This window comes from Mesoplodon bidens, assembly GCF_964165515.1.
Source record: "Mesoplodon bidens genome assembly, chromosome: 12".
NCBI classification, from domain to species: Eukaryota; Metazoa; Chordata; class Mammalia; order Artiodactyla; family Ziphiidae; genus Mesoplodon; species Mesoplodon bidens.
In genome coordinates, this window is record NC_138168.1 from 27,289,651 (window position 1) to 27,312,542 (window position 22,892).

Consider the following 22,892-nt stretch of genomic DNA (forward strand, 5'->3'; position numbering starts at 1 on the left):
ATTTAGGATGAAGGTTAGTAAAACAAACGGACAGAACAGGTGATAAAAACTGACTGTTCTTTGATACTTCTTGTTTCAAGGCAATAACAACAACAATGATACAAATCACAGAGAATAACTGTTTGCCTAGCTTTGTCATTGCTTTTCCACGCTCTACAATAATTGTTGTCTTCATATGTTTGTCTTCCTTGTTAGATGATGGGGTTCCTGGGGCAAAGACTATACCTTACTCATCATTCTAGCCCCAGAGTTTACCACAGGACTTGACACATTCATTCATTCATTTGGCCAATACTTATTAAGCACCTACTACATGCCAAGGAGAATTATAGTCCCTGGAGATACATCAAAGGATTTGACAAATATTTCTGCACTAACAGAGCTTATGAGTTTTAGTAAAGAGTGGGGACATCTAGCAATAAGTATGATGTTAGTGGTGAAATCACCGTACTGTATAGATTGCTGGGTAAAAGGAGCTTCTGTTATCTAATTAAACCTGACAAAAGGGAAACCCGATTATACCTGGAAACAGGTCCTCTAGCAGCCACTTTTCCTGTTGCAGGGAGTTTCTGGAAATCTCTCTGCACTTGGTTTATACTTCAAGTGTAAACAAAATCACTTTCCTTATTCTGACTATGTTCTAGAATTCCTCCTGAAGTCAGCATTTGTTTGTTTTTTTCCCCAGTAGTTAAAAAATACTTATTCTGGAAAGGCCCAAAATGCCATACGTATGTACAGAATTAAGTTACTGAGGTTTTTTTTAAATGGGGGTATTGATTTTGAGCTTGAAATTTTGTATGAGATGATACAGAAAATATTTGCTCAAGTGACCATTCCCTAAGACCTACTATTTGTAAGCTCACAGCAGGCATCACCAAATATAGTAGCGATGAATCACAGAGTCCCTGTCCTCAGGATCCTGTGATATATAATATGAGGAATAAGACGAACGTAAGATATTATATGGTAAGACAGTACTAAGGACACTCGAATTTGTCTTGCTTTTTCTTTTTCTCTTTATCCTGCTTAAAAGGCTAGTTTACCTCTCTCAGAGATGCCCTTATTCCCGACTCTACCTATCAGATAGATTGGCACCCGTCACCTGCCACCTATGTCACAGCTATTTGTGTATGTTGTACATCCTCTGCCTGACGGTGAACTCTGAGGGTGGGGACTGAGTTTTTACACAACGCCGCATAGCATGGTGGGCACTGAAAACAGAAACCAAGTGGTGTGGAAAACCAGGGGAGTGGAAGGTTAAAGCTCCAATATCCTTGCATTGGCTTATGAAAAAAATATCACGTGCATATTTGCGAATAATACAAAGGTCCAGAGAATTTTCTGGAAAAAGGAAAAAAATGACTTCTCTTTTAGGGCACTGCAAGTTTCTTTGAAATGGAATTTGGCAGTTGACAAAATTGCAGACAGCAAATGACCTCAGGTGCTGTGCTAAGATTTTAGAAAGACATCAATGTCCTGTGAAAAATCAAGCTGACATCCGTTTCGCAATAAAATTCTTTACATATTTAACACCTGCGTTTTCAAGGTGCTTTTGTATAAATCTCTTTTCGCGGGACTGTCGCGGGACAACCCGGGGTGCACACAGGCAGGCTCCTCCCGTCCCTCCCATGGCGGCGCTGAGATGCGGGGAAATGGGCACGTCCTTTGGCAGCTGTTGAGTCATAGGCTGATCCCAGGACTAAGAGCCACACTCTTCCCACCAGGTCAATGGCCCCAAAGAAACACTACAGGGAAAATGTGGCTGGGTGCGGTGGGGGAGAAATAGATTGTTCTTTACTTTCCTTGGAAGGGAAAGAATTCAGTTTTCTGATTGTAAAACCAGAAATGACTGGAGGGGCAAAGTTGCAGTCTTCTGCTAAATAAAAAGCTACATCGCTTAGTGGGAGAAAAATCAGGAGAAATCCGTGTTCTAGGAGATGTACTCGGAGAATGCATGGCTTCCATTTTGACTTCTATGTAGCTGAGGATAATTAGCATCACTTCCCTGGAAATTTTATTCAAATCTCCATATGCAGCGATGCTTCCCTGGATTCTCGTTGCAATCATTAAACTGCACTTAGAGCGTGCACCCATTTACATGCCTGGCACCACACATAATACAAAGAGACTTCCTTTCTTCCTTTGATGATTTTCCTTCCTTCCTTCTTTCCCTCCCTCCATCACACAGCTTTTACCATCACCCCTGCATTTACTGAACTAGACCTGTGAGGACTGCAGGAATACAGAAATACAGATGAAACGAGCCACTGTTCCACCTGCTCAAATAGCAGAGGAGACGGGAGGAAGGCTGAGGGCAGGGATCCTAGCACTCGCCTCGTGTTTGCCCAGGACCTTATGCTGGGTCTTAGATAAGGACCTGTTTCCTGAACATTTAGTGGGTGGAGGGAGGGAGGGAGGGAGGGATGGATGGATGGATGGATGGATGGATGGATGGATGGATGGATAGATGGATGAGATGCCTGAATCTGGATGGCAGGGTTCCAATTTCTGGGTCAGTAAAATGGCTGAAACTACCCCCTCACCCTGACCCCTGCCTTCTCTTTTTCTGTTTCAGCAACCCCCTTTCCATGGGAAAGGATGGGACCAAGAAGATCAAGGTGGCACACTGGGGCTCTTTATTCAGCAGTTTGCTCTGTCTGAGTTAATAGATGGGTGAGGTTCCCCGTGAAGGACACTTTCCCAACTCCAGCCACGTCACAGAGACACTCAGCTGCTGCGTGTCTGGCAAGTTAACGACTATAAGCCCAAGGGAGGGGAGAACGGGAAAATGATAACATTAAAAAAAATAAATTTAAGCAAATTCAGAAGAAAATGAGAGAGGCCTCCCCCCCGTCCCCTGCAAAGCTACCTAACACCTCTTGCTTTCAGAAACAAAAAAATTACTGAAAATAGTACTTTAGAGTTTGTGCTCATCCAAATAATCCTACCCAGAATGCACAGAGCGAAGTTAGCTGGAGAAAAAGAAGATAAGAGGATTAGGAGAGAAGGAAATAGAGGAGGCAGAAAAAAGAAGAAGCAGAGAAGGTGGCTCGATGGTGAGATGGCAAGGTGACAGGAGACCGGTGAGTATCAGGCCAGGTCTCTGGGGAAGGTCAGAGAGCACCTGCCAAGGACCTGACCAGCAGAGGTGCGTGAGAGAGGACACCTTCTCCCAGTCTCCCCAGGTCTAGAGGGTGAAATTAAGCTGACAATACCAGCACCTGCTCTGTAGCAGACACTGTGCTGGGGACTTTTATATGCAGCATTTTATTTTTGTATGTGACATTTTATTCAGTCGTCCAGCTCACAACTACCCTGCAAGGAAGGCAGTTCTGTCCCTTGTACCGGTGACAACCCTGAGCTCAGAGGTCATCAGTGGTGGAGCAGGGGCTCTGGGCAAGCACCCACCTATGGACAGCACATTGCTTAAGCCTCACGGCAACTCCGTGAAGTGAACACTATTATTTCCATCTTGCATGGCAAGAAATGGAGGCTTCCAAGCTTTGAGGGAGCCACTCTCACAGTCACACAGCTAGCAAGAGGCCAGGATGCGTGGGAACTGGGATGCGATCCAGGGCTCCTGCTGTTTCACTGTATGGACTCCTGGGGGAAGTAGCCAGCTCTCTTCCCCCGACCCCATCCCCACTTTCCACCTGTAACTTGTGGGCAGATGAAGGCTGAGTATCAGACCAACCAGGAACCGCACAGAGATTGGGGCTAATGTCCCATGGTCATCCTGACTGTGACTCTTCAAAATAACACTAGGGTTATCTGGTTTGTGCTGCCAAGCAGTGCTGCAGTCTTATCTATAACAGCTCCCAAACATGGCCCTAAAAGATAACGATTCTCATTCTAGTGATGGGGGGTGGAAGGGGGTTCATTGTTCCAAATGAGACCACTGGTTCTATTGTGGGCTAGCGCTAGCTGCAAGAAAATTTTTGTTCTGAGCCCAAATTGCTTTCTCTTGTACCTTCTGGTTCTGCTTTTTCTGGAATAACCAAGTCTTTCATGCATCGAAATACAGCTATTGTGTGTCTCCTTCTTTTTATCTTCTCCAGGCTCACCTTCCTTGGTTCCTTCAACCACTGCTTTTAAGACATACTCTCTGATGGCCTCTTCAATCCCGATCCCTGTTCATGGAGTCTATGTACCTCATCAAATTTACTGTCAAAAATTTGGTTCCTCCAGTATCAGAAGGCAGCCAAGGGTCCTTCAGAGCCATGAGCTGGACCATGGTGCTAGACAGAACATCACAGAGGTGGAGGTCTTCACCCCTTTTTCAGCTGACCTGGTTTTCTCTTCAATGTCTCTAAGCCAGTAGTGTTTGGAATAAGGCATTTCAGGATCTCCACATTCTTGTTTCTAAGGTTATTATTCACAAGCTCTTACAGAGGCAATTTTCTCAGTTTGGAGAGCAGTCAGGCTAAGGAGCCTCACCTTTGCTGGGGAGACTGAGAAACTCACCACGTGATCACTCACACATCTGCTGTTTCCTTCCCTGTATCGCTTCTCTGCCTTCAGCCCCTTGGTCAATCCAACCTCCTCCCCTGTAAAAAGCGCACAATATCTCAAGGCTTCCCTGTAACCTCTGACAGGGGAACAGAGAGAAACACCTTTCACAAAGCCATGCTATCAAAGGATAGAAGAGAGAACAGAACCTTCAGTAAAGAACACCAAACATCCCACCAGAAAGTCCCAAACAACCCTGAAAAGTGAGAATAAAACTACCAAAAGCTGACAGAGGGTAACAAGCATTATTTCCAACCCACATTTGTCCTTCTAAAAAAGCCAACCAACTACAGAAGAAAAAAAAAAAAACAACAACCCTGGAATGTACGAAATCTAACATCATTAACATATTTCCTGTCCTCACACAGCTTATAAAAAATGTTTCTGAGCTCTTCCCTGGCTCATTTACAATGATGAGAGGGAGCGAAAAGGAAATGCAACAGATGGGACCACCATCCTCTCTCGCAGCAATTTATCGCCACTTGAGGTAGCTTGGGCGAGATTTCAAACGTCTTTCAGTTGTACCAAGAGTTTATTCCTGCCCAAGAACAATGAAGACGAGGCTCCTTAAAAAAGCTGCAGGTTATAAGCCATGTTTACTACTCTGTATTTTTGTTGTTTCTAAAAGAGATCACCCCAGCCTGCCTCCAACCCTCCCCAGACTGACTCCACGAGCATTTAATCTGGTACTGATTTAGAGCTGACAGGTGGCACATGCATAATTAAAGATGACCTAACACAGAATGCTCTCATTCCTGGCATATTATCAGACACTTAAGCAAAGCAATTATCAGTAGGCAATCTTTTCTGTCAACAGAGATAGATATGAAACATTTTTTCAATTAAGAGGATTCTGAAAGGATGCTGTATATATATCCGTCTGCAAGTACTTGAAAATCTTTAGGGTTTAATCCTAAATCAGCTCAACAAGCACCTCTGGCCAGTTAAATTGTGTTTTTTTCTCCCCCCTACTTTTCCTGGAAGGTAACATTTTTTTTTTTTGCTTGATGGAAGTAGGAGGGTCACATTTTAAGCATCAGAATCTTCAAAACAAACAATCTAGGGGCATCATCAGAGACCTGATCCAAGCTGACAAGGAAATCTCTGCATCTTCCTGCCATTGCCTTGCTGGGGTTTACAAATATACCAAGCCTTCCTCACAGGTGCGAGGCAAAAAAGGGATAGGGTTTAAATAAAAGTAAATTTAATAAAAAATTTCCTTTAAAGCAGGATTATTCCCTCCCCGCGTTCCACCAGTGTCAGAGGATTTACAGAAGTACTGTCAAGCCTTAAAATTTCATCTTGAATCTAAGTGATTTAAAGGATTTTTTTTTTCATTTGAAGAAATAAATATCATTCAAGGGAAGAAGGGTCTTGACCAAATGATGGATTTCCCATTTCAGGCAGAGGAGGGAAGAGGCACTATATTCACTAATAGAGTACTGTACTTTTTATAAATTACAGTGCATGTACTTTATCTAAATGAATGCATTTTAGCTTTCTTTAGAACAGAAATTGCTTTAATGTTATAGCGAGACAAGTGATTTTCTTTTCTTTCTTAAAAGGTGCTTTATACGTTAATGGTTTTTTTGAAGCCCAAGTAAAAACTGGCTTCCCTGAGACAGAGAACTTCACAACGTTTGTGGTGCATATTTTGCCACATTTCACAAGAGGTCTTATTGTTTAAATTCTTATATCCTTATGTCATCTGTGAACAAACGGCTTTATTGTTCATTTGAACGTGTCTTTATAGGATCTCTGGTGGTAGGGCTGATGTTGTTGTTTGCATTTTTTCCCTCATCAAGTCAGAACAAAAGTCCCTTTTTCTGCAGCACTGGGAACTCGGGCACATGGAGCGTGTGGCAGCTGTTTTCAGTTGGAAACACCATAATGATCATGTAAGTGAAGTGCTAACTCTAACGTTAATGGGCTGACTTCTGACAAGTAAATCAAGATCTATGGAAAAGTTTCTTCTACACCACAGACTTCAAGGTAATGCAACACAGAAGCATTTCATAGGACAATTAAGAATCATCCAGTAAATTTAGATGCTTGCCCTGCTGGGCAACAGGACTCAATTCCTTCCAAGATGAGTTTTCCTTGGAAGATACTTCATTCAGAATATTAGAGGAAAGATACCAGTAGTCTTTGGGGAAAGCATATTCAAGAGGAGACGTGGTGGTGATGGTGGAATCATTAATGGGAGATTCAGCAGGACTCAAAGCTCAAGTTCATTATATTTCTCAGAACTAAGAACAGCTTCTGAATGAATACTCACAATTCTCTATAGACCTATTTCTCCTAAGGAGCTCCCCCTTTCTCCCTTTCCAATTTTAATGTTAAAAAAAAGAGAGAGAGAGAGAGAGAATGTAGTCAAACATGGGTAGGTAGGCAGGAACAAAGGAGCCTCTACAGACTGGAGGAGCATCTAACCCAGCTCCATTTTCTTTTTTTTTTTTTTTTTTTTTTTTTTTTTTTGTGGTACACGGGCCTCTCACTGTTGTGGCCTCTCCCATTGCGGAGCACAGGCTCCGGACGCGCAGGCTCAGCGGCCATGGCTCACGGGCCCAGCCGCTCCACGGCATGTGGGATCTTCCCGGACCAGGGCACGAACCCGTGTCCCCTGCATCGGCAGGCGGACTCTCAACCACTGCGCCACCAGGGAAGCCCCCCAGCTCCATTTTAGATGCTGTTAAACACCTCCCACCAGGATTCAACTCAGAAAAACTCAAAAGATGTAGCTTGATAGTATGCTGCATCAAGAAGCCGGGACAAAGAAATATGTCCCATGTGTATTATTAGGGCCAATGGCAAAACACATGGGATCTCCCAATCGATGTCATGCATGAAATGAAAATATAAGATATAAGGTACATACTACCATCAAAATAACATAATACAAAGGCCAAAAATTCTAGTAAGTTTATTTAGGGAGAGACTCTCATTTCACATACAAACTAAGGGCTCCAGACTTTTTGTGTCACTTTAGTAAATAAGGCAATGACCAGAAGCACAGTCCTTGTATGCTGAGGATGGCACGTGATACTAAGACATTTTGCATCATGCCTCTTACACTTAGTTATCACTTTAGAATCATCAACTAACAGCATTTTAAAAAATGTCATTCAGGTGATGGTACCTAACATAATACAGAAATATCAACCACCTTATTGTGAGCCAAGGTTTCTCCTATCCACCCTCGACACTAGTTTTCCAAGTATCTTGGTTTCGCTAAGTTTTATGTTTGGATGAATAAAATAAGATTGTAACTATGGCTACAAAATAAAGACTAAATTACAATACCCTGATATGGATCAAGTATTATTTTGGAAAGAATAAAAAGTCAAATCCAAGATATTATTGTCACTGCTATCTGTGTCCCCTGTTTCAGAAAAGTTGCTCAAAATCTGCAGTTTGGAAGCCTTACAGAGACATTCTGCAGAATACCATGTATTCTCCTTGTTAATAGATGATCAGAGACGCTTATCAGGTTTGTTTGACTAAGGACAAAGTGTAACACGTATTTTAAAAAGTCCAAATGATGCAGTTTCAACTCTCTATCCATTCAGAGAGGACATCTGCTTTCTGGTTAAGGAGTGGCTGTGACTAATCCCAGAGCAGTTGGTATGGCTTTTTCAAGAACTGGAGGTCAAAGTGGACAAAGTGCCCAGAACACTTCCAGTGGCCAAGAAGGCAGGGGTCCAATTGATGCTCTTAGTTTCTTCTCCTAATATTTCCCCCCAAAAGGTGGCCTCACTTCACTGCGGGGGGATAAAAGAAAACAGAAGAAGCGAAAAAACAGTTTTTCTCCACAAACGGCACTCTAGGAATCAACTGTTCTTAACTTGGAATTCTTTCAGGAAATGAAATGTTAGGCGCGGGTCAATTTGTTGCCCTTCGGGATGGAAGGTGATGAGAGGGAAAAAATGTTAGGACAGGATTAAAGAAACGTATGTTCTTATGAAGGCAGGGTGTTGGAAAAGAAACAATGTTACAGAGAGAAGGATGATTACATCCTCACAATGTCTGTAGGATTGTCACCAAAAGAAAATAAGACAAGGGCTAGGTTAGAAATGAACATCTAGTATCACCAGCTACAAATGACAAGAAAGGGAATCCAGCACTAACCAGTTTATACAAATCAACTTATATTTATTCCCTTGGGGTCAACTGAAACCTATACCCCAGGAGACATGAGGTGCTTTCACATGGACACATTTGTAACCTCTGAAAACTAATCAACAAAGGAGAATATAAAACCGCCAGGTATAATGGAAACAGGTGACGTCCACCCCTGCAGCCAGCTGTGATGTAATATCTTCCGCTTGGTGCTGACAGCCTTCTCTTCTCTCCTCTCATTCCAACACAATGCCTTCAGGTCTGTCTAAGTAATGTAATCTACTGGAGTGGAACTCCCTGGATACCCTGGTGCAGCACTTGGTAACAGTATCATTTATACTGCACAGTGTCGTGGCCTGACCCTGATCCACCGGTCTTCACGCCTCATTCAGAGCCGAGCGTGTAATTCCACCTTCCACGGTACCCTTCTGGGGTGTGCGTGGACAAATTTACTCCATTCAGCACTGATTACAAACCTCGGCTGAAATGCTCTCATTAGATTTCTATTTCTCACTCCAGATGTCAATCTTACTGAAAATGCCAATTTTCCCGAGGATTCATCCATTAGCAATAAACTCTAAAGCATTCCGTGACTGAATGCATTAAACCGGCAATGAGCACATGCACTTAAAATACATCATTAGAGTAAATCTCCATTGCAAATGCTTTACGTCATTCAACCAAAGGAATAATGAGCCCGGCCAGTACCCTGAAACTGCACATGAAGGATAGGTTAAAACTGGCGGTTACGCAGGAAGAAGTAGGCGGTACATCAACGAGATGAATTTCAGAATCTGTGTCATTCCTTAGGAGGGTGTGGTAGGAAATCACAGCCAGAGCTTAATGTATCACCTTCTTTTGCCTATGATTTTTTTTTTTTTTCGGTACGCGGGCCTCTCACTGTGGCGGCGTCTCCCGTTACGGAGCACAGACTCCGGACGCGCAGGCTCAGCGGCCATGGCTCATGGGCCCAGCCGCTCCGCGGCATGTGGGATCCTCCCGGACCGGGACACGAACCCATGTCCCCTGCATCGGCAGGCGGACTCCCCACTGTGCCACCAGGGAAGCCCTTGCCTATGATTTTTACAGAAACTTCAGTCTGTGGCAAAGTGCAATAAGACAGGCAAAGATAACAGGGAGTAGGTGTGTTCATGGAAGGGACTGAGGCTGTATCTGCAATGCTAGGAACTTGTTAGTCACCTAGAATGATCTGCTCTGCCTGAAAAGCATTCTTCCATTTCTTTCAACAGGAAAAAAAAAAAAAAAAAAAAGGAAAAAACAACACTCTCTGGATGCACTGAAAGAACCTGGGTACCATTCCAATGAAAGAAAGGCTTTACTGGTGTAGTTAACCTGAGAAATATCTGCACCCCACCGGACTAATGGGTCCTAACGTGAAAGATCCAGAAAATCCAATGATGATGTTAACATATACATTAGAAATCAGAGATTGTATCTGTGATTGGGGTGGTAGGACAGACCATGAAAAGAAAAATTTGGAGAGAAAAAATTTAAAACTAGCAAAATACATCAATTGATAAAAGCAAGGCATCACTGCTTTATACCTGCACCATGTTTTAATGCCTTAGCTTATTGGTCTCATTTATCACTTCTGGCCAGGTCCCAAGTGAGGCCAAGTCAGGGTACAGTCATAATTTCTTTATTAATTTGATAAATGAAGAAACTGCATCCCAGGAAGGTCACGGAGGAGGCCGAAGAATCTGATGTGAACTCTTTAGCATCTAATACTAAAGATTAACTAAAAAAGTTAAGTGATACCTACAATGCTGACCTTCTTATGAAATATACAATGTATTTATTTAATGGAAAACTTTGGTGGGCAGAAAATGACTCCTAGAAGGGCAGGTATACGTTACACTAAACAAAATGATTTGCAAAAAATAATAAAAAGGAGAAGAAACAGTAATTGTTTTCTTCTTGTCGGCATCTGGTTATCTATAGGATTGATCAGATGTGATAACAGATGTGATACTGTCGATAGGGAATTAGACCACCATGGAAGCTAATTGCTCCTCAAGTTTTGCCCATTCCCACCTGAAATATTTAAAACCTTCCTTGATTATAACATTAGCGCTCTCTCTTTCATGATGTACATCAGCAGGTATTACAATGAACATGCACAGATGTCAGAACTGAAATATCCACGTTTAAATAAAAAACAAAGAGGGCTTCCCTGGTGGCGCAGTGGTTGAGAGTCCGCCTGCCGATGCAGGGGACACGGGTTCATGCCCCGGTCCGGGAAGATCCCACATGCCGCGGAGCGGCTGGGCCCGTGAGCCGTGGCCACTGAGCCTGTGCGCCCGGAGCCTGTGCTCCGCAATGGGAGAGGCCACAACAGTGAGAGGCCGGCGTAACGCAAGAAAAAAAAAAAAAAAAAAAAAACAGTGAGAAGGTAAAAATAACTGAGCATGCTCAGCACAGTGCTCACCTTCAGAGGAAAGGGAGGCTTCCATGGTGCTAATTTAACGGCAAAATAAAAAACTGAGCCCCTGGAGAGCATCAGCAGCTGATGAAGAGCCAAACTACTTGCGAAATGACCTGTAGCCTTCTGATTGAGAAACGATGAATAAGAGGCTGATCTTGTGTCCATTTAATTCCAAAATTTGTACTCTGAGCAGTGCGGGGAACCCCACAAATGCCCTGAAATTCTCCACCACATTTGTATGATGCAACAGCACGAATAAGCATCACCATCACCCTTTTACTGAAGGCTGGCTTTGTGCTTCACGTACGTGATCTTATTGACTCCCCACCAGCACCCTATGAGGTAGGCACTACCCCGTTCCAGTTTTCAATGAAAGACATCCAGGCCTAGGAGAGGTTCAATAACTAGATCAAGGTCAACAGGTAGCTAAGCCAAGATTTGAGGCTGGGTCCTCTTTCTCCCAAAGCTCTTGTCTCACTTTAACTACGCTGCCTCACCATCTGCTGAGGTTGGAGACACCAGTGGGGAATGTGATCTGCAGTCATCAGTTTCCAGAAGCTTCTGGAATGACTGCTCTCTTGACTCATCTTATTTCCCAAATGACATCAAACTGCAAGGCTTCAGCACACTTGTAGACATTCTCGTTCTTTGGAAATGTCACAGCCACTCAGCCAGTAGAACAGGGACAGCACCATCGTTGGGATCACGGAGGTGCAAATTTCCCTGTGAACACCGACACCACCTCTCTTGGGTGTTTCTTGTAGCCACAAACCGACACGTTACCACTTACTGTGGTTGCAGGGGACTCGGCCGTCAGATGAAGGGAGTTTTTTACTTGGTTAACTGCCCCTCTGACGTCTGTGTCCACAGCAGGCCTGTGCCCGCCGCTGTCCACCCCCCACCCCGTCCCTACGCGAACAAAAGGGTTCCAATCTCTCCGCAACACTGCTAAGAAATCCCTCCCTTGCTGTTCTATGAGTCGACAAGACACAACTTTCTAACAATGAGCCGAGAAGATGGATGCTGTAAAACAGCATTTCAAACAAGGCAATTACTCTTCAACAAAAGATTCAAGGATCCCATCACTATTTCTTGCGACACACCTTGTTTACGTATGAGTTGTGCCTTTCTTCCTTCAGAAAGGGAAAATGCTGATAAACTATCGCAGGTAGACACACAGCGCCCAAACCTGGCCGCCTTGCTGCTGCTGAAACAGAGACACATTTATTTCCCCAATGCACCACTTACCAGACAGATGCAAAGATGTGGGCAAGCCAGTCATCAGAATTAACAGAGTGATTGTGCTTGCACTACACATTCTGATTTGTATGAATCTTATTTTTAGCCACGCATAAAGGGCAATAAATGGAAAATCTTATTCTAACCGCTACTCTTTCTGGGCCACCCACACTGCTCCACCTACCATACAAGTCCACAAATGTGAAACACACACACACACACACACACACAAAACACAAAAAAAACCCAAGCCAGGGTTCGTCCTAACAAGGGATGCAAAGTGGCTAAAATGTGTGACATTTTTTCCAGTTTGTGTTTGTACTTGCAGCCTTTTTCTGTATCAGGACTTTCAGGGAAAAAAACGTTGACTTATCTCTGGGCATTTTCAAAGACTCCACGGTGGTGAGCAGGCAGCGCAGTGGCACGCGCGATCCGCCAGGCACCGCCACCACCCCGTTGTGAGCTGCCTGTCAACCGGCTTCTAGCAAAGAAACGCACCCCAAACACATTTCTGTAAATTCGGGCAGATGATACCGACAACGTTTCGTTGTGCAACAAGCTCGGGGTTTTAAAAGTTCCTCTAATGAACAAAAGTGGCATCAGAAACGTCAACATCTCTGGAACAGAGCAGGCTGTCAAGAATGATTTTGCCAAAGTTAGGGCAATGGCGCTTGTCCTAAATCTGCTCTCAGCGTGCCGTGGGCCAATGCTCACCAAGGCACAACACCCCCTTGCTGTCTCCCTTCCCTTCTCTGCATTTTCGTCTCTGTCTGTTCCATCCAGTCACTCCCCAGGCCTGCAGCTCACCAAGCACGAACGCATACACGCCGTCCCTGCCAAGCGGAGCCGCTGATGTGGAGAAACACCCACCTTGAGAGCAAATTAAAAAAAAAAATTGAGGAAGAGGATGTTTTCTGGGGGCATAGAGAGGAGAGAGATGAGAGTCTGTTTTTTATTATCATCTCTTTAGACTTTTCATGAGAAGTTAAGTCATTAAGGTCCCTGGGTACCAACCTGAATGCATGTTCCTCTGAGCCCTCTGCAAAGCACAGCAGCAAACACACGCAGGTAAGGATTAATATTTAAAAGACACGAAACGAGTCAACGCTGAGAAAGTCATCTTTACCTGTGTGCTCGCTCATTATCCAGAAACTAGAGGAAATGCTGTCATCCCGGTAGCTGCACGCCCTGCAGAGCTCACACCTGCTTCTGAAGAGTAGCGCTGATGAGATGGATCAGAAAATCCTTCGGGGGTTAGAGTCCACTAGCGTCAGAACCCCTGACTAGTGTTGTAAAAACACGGGTAATTAAGTGTTACGAAAAAGTGGGTCACCCACGACTGAGGTAGAACCACACCTCCCCACGCTAGACTCCAAATGACTGTGCTGTGACAGGGTGGGAGGGGTCTGAACACAGCGAAAGCAAAACTTTTATGTGGTGAGAAGCGTTTTAGTTTTCACTGGTTTAGGTTAGAGAAAGTTAATCTCAATGTCAACTGCAAACCAGCTCAACTTCTTAGTGAGTTTTTGAAGTTTTACAACAAATGCTGGCTGTTCGTGTCACGGGAAATTCAGAGTCAGTGTCACAAACAGTCCAAGGGACAGTCTGAGGTTTCTGTGACAGGCCCGTCGCGACGAGCGAACGCCGTGACTCAGGGAAGCAAGGAGGTCAAACCAAAACTGAAGGCAAGGAACCGAGTTCTCACTATCCACATGAGCATCTCCTTCTCCAAGGGAGGCTCAAAGCACTGCAGACCGCTTCCCACACCAGTACCCAATCCGGGCATTCGATACAATGGCGGGCATTTACCAAAGCATCTTTCGATGACTGTCTGAACCAGGCAGGATATATACCTGGACTGAGCACATTCGTTCATCGGTCCCTTAAGAGCTACAGAAATTTTAGTTCAGATCAGTACCCGCTGTGTCCCTATTATATACAAGGACACAAAGGATCAGAAGGGATGCAGAGGGAAGAACTTAGAAGGACCTGCTTTTAAAGAACCCAAGTCTTGTACAGAGGATGCTAAGACCGCACCACACCCAATGCCTAATATGGATCATTCTTAAAACACAAAAGCTCTTCTAGCAGCTGTTTACAGTAAACACTTTCTATTCTACTGACGGAAGGTTTGTGGGTGGCATTCCTTCAACCTTTCTCAGATGACTCCTTTAACAATCCCCTTAATTTGAATCTGGGTTTGCTTTCAGCGTTCAAAGCCCTTCCTCACTTTGGCTAAGAGTCAGGCTTCATCCTGATCCAAAGTCAAGCTCTCTCCAAAGGGAAGCACAGAGATAATGCAGCACAACCCACGCCATAGCCCGAACACCGTACCAGAGGAATCTGAAGAGAAGCTTCTTTGAAGGGGGATAAAGCATGAAGAGTCGAAGGAAAACTCTCTGGTTCAGAGCACAAGGAGGGCTATATCTGAACGTAAAATTGGAACTTTACTGGAGTCCACGTTGTTTGGAGTATGGTTGGGGGATGGGGGGAATTTGGGTAATCAACCTCTCCCACTTCTGCCAAATTGTCTTAGAGTGTATCAACTGTGAATTTTTAAATAGCGAGAACACAATCAGTTGATCTAACACTAAAACCATCTTAGTCCTCATTAAATCTTTCTTTTATGATTCCAGAGGCCCACTAGGATCTTGCAGGGCCACTCAAAAATGATTTTTATTGACAGAATACAGAAATGAAAAAAAATCCAGTTAATAGTGATTTTCACTCCATAAAGGCACTGGTGAGTCTACAGAGGTATCTGCCCTTGCAAGAGTTGATGACTGTAATTTGAAGGGAGAAAAATAAACGACTAAGGCGATCACTGTCCTAGAAAATGATATCAAACGCATCATTCCTGAACTCCACCAATTTGTGGGATGTCAGCAGGCCAGAGTACTGCTTGTAAATTGGGAATTAGTTGATAAAATGAAAAAAAGTCTGGAAAAACACACAAAAGTAGGAGTTAACAGGTAGGTTGTATCTGGGTAGCTGGATGAAAGGGAACTTATTTTCTGTATTCTCTTCTGTTATTTTATAAATTTTGTACAATAAACATGTATTACTTTTATAATCAGGAAAATAAAGCTACTTCTGTTTTGATAAAAGGAAACAATTCTCTGATTCTGATCTTTCTAGTCACTAAGGACACTTAATACATTGGATCTGGTATAGTAATCTGGGCTGGTGACAAAGCAGACATGAAATACAGGGAAAATCTGCTAGAAACAACAGATTATAGCTTCTAGTTAAGCATGACAAGGACGCTTGAGAATCCTGCTACACTACAGAGCTTTGCAAATACTTTTCTTCCTCACCATGACCATGGTCTGGGCACTCTCCAGCTGTACCAGAGCTCCACCCGCCAGGGGCCTCACAGTGATCAGTTTAACGGGGGTGTCCTTGGAAGAGGGTAGCTATCCCTTGGGTTAAATTACAGCTCAGAGAGAGAGTTGTCACTTCCTTAGTACAGGCACACCCAAAAAAGAGCACACAAATAATTCCGAAAAAGCAACAGATCGGAAATTACTTAGAATAAGGTGACAAACTCTTCGTACTACAACTGACATCACTTGGTGACCAGCTCTGTCATATGCATGGCTGAGTTTATTTGGAGATTCACAGGGAATAATACCTTCTGAAATTTGGACCTGTATATTACTACGCTGGTCACATCACCCCTCTCTGTACCATGAGTGTATATGCAGAGAATGAAAATTAATTTTGATGATGCCTTCAGCAGAACATAATTGTGAAACAATATGTTATAAATAATCACGTACATTCTTCAAGAAAAACCAGAAGGGCTTCAAAAGTATGCCAATGGTTCCCCAATGACAATAAGAACTACATATATATGTTCATGAAATTATTATCTTACCAATCTTATCATTAACATCACAACTTTCAGAGCGCTTCCAAACATAATAAACAGAATAAATGTAAAGAGAATATCTGAGATTTAAACTCCGGCACTGCAAAGGTGGTAAAAGCCAAAACTTGCACAGTTTCTCAAGAATAAAAATGAACTGTATATTTTTTCTATTCTAAGTCAACATTTTTAGATTTTTTTTTTTTTTTTTTTTTTTTTTTTTTGCGGTACGCGGGCCTCTCACTGCTGTGGCCTCTCCCGCTGCGGAGCACAGGCTCCGGACGCGCAGGCTCAGCGGCCATGGCTCACGGGCCCAGCCGCTCCGCGGCATGTGGGATCTTCCCGGACCGGGGCACGAACCCGTGTCCCCTGCATCGGCAGGCGGACTCTCAACCACTGCGCCACCAGGGAAGCCCTAGATTATTATTAAGACACAAAAATAGGTACAATAAAACCTCAGCTGATTAGACTATTTGAAGACAAGATGAGTTTTTGGTTTGTTTCAGTTTTCCCGTGAATTGACAGACAGTTAGAAAATGCTTTTTGTTGAAAACGTTTCCAAAGCAGTTTCTTCTCCTAATTTTAAAGGATTTAACCATTCTCAGTGATTCAGCAGGTCAGTGTCACCAACTACAAATATCCTCCAGGGTATATTCTCTACCTTTACTAAACCAAAGCTATCTTGTTTTCTGAATCTTTATCACTGAAAAAGGGAAGTGGGATGTGAGCGGTAGGGTGGGGTATGGGAGGGGGTGGGTAGGAAGTATGAAGGCTAGTTAATTCAGGGTTCTGGTAACTTGGGTCCCAGGTAGCTGAGCCATCGCTAAATACGAATTCAGTGCCTGTAACCAGGCACATCTGATCCTTGGGGCCATGAAAGCTGACCAGGAGAGCCCCCGAGGGTCGGTCTTTGTTCCTTTTCTCTACCTCATGTCTTTTCCTCTGGGTGACTGTTGCGGGGAATCTGTGTCAGGGTGTCCATCCAAAAATCATGGTCTCCAAACTCCTGGGGCTGAATTTGTTTTGATTAGAGTCTATATCCATGTCGTTTCAACTCACGCTTAGGGTGCCAGCAGCTACGTGTGATGTCAAAGATGAATAAGCACCTACTTCTCCTCTCTCTTAGACCTTGCTCACCTGGATTTTCTTTTCTATAAAAACCTTTAATTCCAGTTTTTTGATATTTTAGCAGCTCCCTATGGCAACTGACTCCAAAACCTTTGTTGCTACGCCCTGTTGTCCATCACCTAAGTGAAAAGCATGGAGAGTGTATTTCTCAGCAGGTCTGGGAAGTCGGGGGTGGGAGTGAGCGACTGGTTTATATGTATTGTACTTCAGCTTTGATGACTTTATTTCACCTCTTTTTTGGTTGTGCCTTTTCCTTGAGCCAAACGCATACATAGTCATGTATGTATGTACGTTTATGTATACAATATGTATGTATGTATATGTATATAATGCACACACATGCACGCTCACATATCTAAGTGAAGGAGAAAGTGGAATAATTTAGGACAGAGGTTTTTGAGCTCTTTGAAACTATGGATCCTTATGCACCACTCTTCAGGAATTACAATCCCTGGTCAGACCTAAGGGCAGGGCCTGAAAGGAGTAAAGTAAAATAGTAAAGTAGTAAAGTAAAGGAGACCTGAGGGAAACATGGCTACTAGCCCCGTGAGAATTCACTGATCATTCTGCAAGGCCAGCTTTCTAGAAACCTAGAATAAGAAGCAAAATCCCCCCCACAAAGTAGGACCCAAATGGACTCAGTGGGTTCAATCCTGCACGTTTCTCACAGGCCTGCAGGTCACTCATACAATTAATTGTTTTGTGATTTATGGGTACCATAATGCCCAACATTACGGAGATTTGGTGATGGGGGATGAACTGTCCTTCATCGGGAGAATGTCAAACAGGCATTATAATTGGAAGCCCTGTTGCAGGAGGACTATTTGCTACTAATTTTCTTTCCAAGTTTCCATTTTCTACTAGGCTTCAGTCTGTGGCAAGTCTATATCCCCTGGTTCCTGCTTCCACATCCGCCTCCACTGCTAAGACCTGTCACCTGCCGCCACTAGGCACGCATCCTGGGGCGCGGTACATGGACTCATTTATGATGATACAACTCACATGAACTGCAGCAGCCCCATGACAGGAGCACAGGAGGGTACACGTCCCCTCCATCACAGTGAAGCAGCTTTCCTGCGTGTGTAAATGGCATTTTGAAAGAGATGATGGTCATCGACGGCAAATTTCCCTAGTGGTTTCTGACAAATATGTCCTTGTCCCGGTAGGAAACCTATTCCTAAGACTGAAGTCTAACATTCTGCAGGTCCCTTACATTTGCCCACAGGGGGCCAGGGTAGTGTCAGGGCTGATGGAGGTGTGAGGGACACAGCCATCTGTGCTTCTCCCGCCCTCCCAAACTATAGCATCCCTGTCAAGCACTACTTAGTATTCTGCCCAGTATTCTTAGAAGGAAAGTAAGCTCTGGTATTCAGGGTTTTTTGTGTGTGTGTGGTAAAATACACGTAACATTTACCACGTAAATCATTTTTAAGAGTACAGGTCAGTTGCATTAAGTACATTCACATTATCGTGTAACTATCACCACCATCCATCTCCAGAACTTTTCCATCTTCCCAGAGTGAAACTCTGTACCCATTAAACACTAACTCCCCTTTCCCCTTTAGTCTCAGCACCTGGCAACCACCCTTCTAAATACTTTCTGACTATGACTTTGATTAGTCTAGGTACCTCATATAAGTGGGAGCATGTAATATTTGTCATTTTGTGTCTGGCTTATTTCACTTGGTATCTCCATGTTTCATCCACGTTGGAGCATGTGTCAGAATTTCATATTTTTAAGACTGAATAATATTCCATTGTATGTATATACCACATTTTCTTTATTCATTCATTGCTGATAGAAACTTGAGTTGCTTCCACCCTTGTGCAATTGTGAATAATGCTGTATGAACATGAGTGTACAAACACCTGTTCAAGACCCTGCTTTCACTTCTTTTATACCCAGAAGTGGAACTGCTGGATCAGACGGTCGTTCTCCGTTTACATTTTTGAGGAATCATCATACCGTTTGGTATTCCGTTTTTAAAAATCAATAAACTTACTGTTTTAGTGCAGTTTCAGGTTGACTGCAAAACTGCAGGGAAAGCACCGTGGGGTCCCACATACCCCTCACCTCCACTTGCATGATATTTTTCTAGAGATGCGCTAGGCACTTGGTGCCTTGAGTGTTTCACCCAAGGCTGCAGGGAGAGCTTCAGGCAGGTGGCACCAGGGCCGGCAGGAGTCTGCAGCTCCAACTTGCCTGAGGTGTCACAGCAGCCTTCTACCCGTACTGGCTCGTAGTTATTCAACTGACTGACATCAAAGGTGATCTATCAGGAAAACCTGCAGTGTAAACGTGGACACTCCCAGATGCCAAAGCAGGAAAGCAGGGGGCAGATTAAGGAGCCTTCGATCCAACCCATTTCTTTTACTTCTTCGTGAAGATGCTTCATGAACTGAAACTTCCCAGAATGCTGTACGGAATAGCCCATTAGTGCTTGAAGGAGACGTTACAGTTGGTAAAGGTAGAGTGATAATAGGTAATTACATCGCTCACAACTCTGTCAGCCCTAATTCCAGCCCTGTTACCAGTCCTTTGGGCGGCTCCCAGAAGACAGCTCCAGATTCATTCCTTTTAGAACTCTTTCATCACCTCTTGCTTTTTTGGTCTTATTTGTCTGACGAACACACGCACTTAAATCTATCTCCGGGATTTTTGGCTCTGTTAACGTTTAGTCAATAGATAATGCTCCTTCATTACATATCTGCTTGGGAGTTGTTTTATGAAAGGTGATTATTCTCAATTTCAGAGAGTTATCATAAAAGAACTGTAAGCCCTAAGTGCAACTTTGAATGATAACACTTACCACATTGAAGTAAAATGTTATAAATCACAATGCTTATCCACAGATTCAAAATGCCCAGAAATTTCTCAAACATTTCCTGGACAGCATCACTCAGACTATTTTTACACTCAACATTGACTCAATGAAACCAAAGAAAACATGTTGTGTAAAACTCCTACACTGAAAGCTTAGAAATATACAAACTGCATATAGGTTCACAGGCACATCTGTACATTTGCGTGTACACTCCCATATACCCTAGTGTGCATTTGTTGAGCCAAACTCTTCTACTTTATTCTATTAACATGGAATAAAGTGTTCTTGTCCTCGGCAGAGAGGTGACCGGCTTGTTCCAAAGCTAACACAGTAACATGCTGACCTTCCAAAGATGTCAGTCCTAAGAATTTAAAACCCCACAAAACCCTGGACTTGCTGGCTTGGACTGTTTATTAGAGGTGCACCTTCCTTCCCATATGTGATCTGTAAATCAAATCACATTTAAGTGTATGAGAGGAAGGATCATACTGGGATGATTCACTTTGAAAGGGAACAATATATTTCCCAGTCTAGGGGGAAAAAGATTTTCTCTTTTGAGTGTATCTAAAAGCATGATGAGGACACCTGCAAAAGGACTGTAGCTGTCATTTTAGCCTGTTAACAGCACTGTTAGTCAACCCTGTTGAAAGCCAAGGGCAAAGAGTGGCTGGTACTCGCGCCTCTGGAGTCGAGTCTGGCACTCTGGAGTCGCCTCTGGCACAGAATAATGACATCTACTTGGCTGGACTTTCAAAGGTGACCGTGCTGAGAAGACCTTAACATTCTCTCTTCCGAGAGATGAGTCCACGTATTAAATAAAGCACCACTACCTTCATTTAGTGAGTTTCATACACTTTTCTACCTTTATCATTCCTCTTTCAGTCACACTTGAGTTAAAGCAGTGATTCTCAAAGTGGGGTCCCTGGAGCAGCTGCATCAGCATTGCCTGGAAACTTGTTAGAAAAGCCAATTTCCAGACCTACCCCCCAACCCCACGTCTCCTGAGTCCGGTAGTCTGGGCACAAGGCCCAGCAAGCTGGACTTTAACAGGCCCTCCAGGTGATTCTGAAGCAAGCTTATGTGTAAGATCCACTGAGTTAGGGAACCACCAACATGCAGAGTCTAACCCCGTTCCCTTCCTCAATTATAATTCTCAAGACACCTTGTTATTATCATCTCAGAAAATTCTTAGCCTTGTTTGGTTGGAGGAAAGAAACCTTAGTCAAAACTTACATGTAATTTTTCCAGGTCCCGTGCTGGCTTCAAGTCTTAGGATGCAGGGAACTGGGTGAAGGGAGAGAAGAGAAGGCTACGGCAATCCATTCAGACATGGACCCCAAAGCTCTGTGGGGCAACCTTGTGACAGGTCAGTGAGTGTCCACCTGATTGGGGAAGAAGACTGTCCGTTAGCAGAGGAAACCTTGCATGTTAACGTCATCCCCTTTCCCCTGTTATCCCGCTATACCCCATCCCTTCCCCTGCTTTCATGACCTCTAACTTACTGTGCGCCTCTGGACTGGTCCACCTAAACAGAATACTATAAAATAATCCAGGTATCAATGCTGGGGCTCACCCCAGGGGGAAGCACAGCCCTCACCGGGTGCTCTCCTGAACCCCAAGGCAGCTTGGACATAGGTCAACGTCCAATCAGTTATCTCTCTGTTGCATCTCATGAATGTTTTGTCTCAACAAATCACAACACCTTGATTTAAAAGACATACGTGCGGGACTTCCCTGGTGGCGCAGTGGTTAACAGTCTGCCTGCCAATGCAGGAGACACGGGTTCGAGCCCTGGTCCGGGAAGATCCCACATGCCGTGGACAACTAAGCCCGTGCACCACAACTACTGAGCCCACGTGCCGCAACTACTGAAGCCCACGCACCCTAGAGCCTGAGTGCTGCAACTACTGAGCCCACGCACTGCAACTACTGAAGCCCACGCACCTAGAGCCCGTGCTCCACAACAATAGAAGCCACCACAATGAGAAGCCCGTGCACCACAACGAAGAGTAGTCCCCTCTCGCCACAACTAGAGAAAGTCCCCGTGCATCAGCGAAGACCCAATGCTGCCAAAAAAAAAAAAATATATATATATATATATATAAATAAATTTATATATTTAAAAAAAACACATGGTTGTATTAACAAGAAGATACAGGAAGCAAATGATAAATTCGAGAATTCTGATTGAAATGAGATGATTCTCTGATGCCTTGAATATGTTTTTTAAAAAAATTAATAGTACTTATTTTTTCCTGAGGATAAATTAATCCATGCTTATTATAGAACATCTGAAAAATTTACGGAAAAGAATAAAGAAAAAATAAACATCAACTGTAACCTTGACACTGATAAATCATTCATGATATTTTGTTGTATAGGTCCACAACCCCTTAAATGAAACTCCTGGGCCAGATACACTTCAGAGTTCAGAACTGCTTGGATATTAAAGAGTATTACAATGCTAAACTACCATTTATTACATGATGCCCCATCGGAAGCTGGAGCAGCACCCCATAATCAAACCCATTAAAAATCTCTGCAGCAAAATAGATGCATATTCTTATTTAGTCAGATAAAATAGAGCCTCACATGAGTTCAGATCAGGTTTTCCTACCAAAGAAGTCACCAAGAGACCTTTGTGATTTTTGAACCAAAAGGATTCAGAATTGGGGATAAGGGATAGTGGATCAGTATTCTTTTCAGATACACAAAAACAGTCCGAGTTTTGTTTCTACTTTTTAATTCAATATTT

General features: G+C 43.6%; 1 protein-coding gene across 2 annotated transcripts in view; it reads right to left on the minus strand.

The window, feature by feature from the left end:
- Positions 1-22,892, minus strand: part of BACH2 (BTB domain and CNC homolog 2) — a gene marked incomplete at its 3' end in the record, with an annotated part of 350,119 nt that overhangs the window by 127,598 nt on the left and 199,629 nt on the right. For both annotated transcript variants that reach the window (XM_081251311.1, XM_081251312.1), the window contains one exon: positions 21,371-21,519. The remainder of the gene's footprint in view (positions 1-21,370; positions 21,520-22,892) is intronic.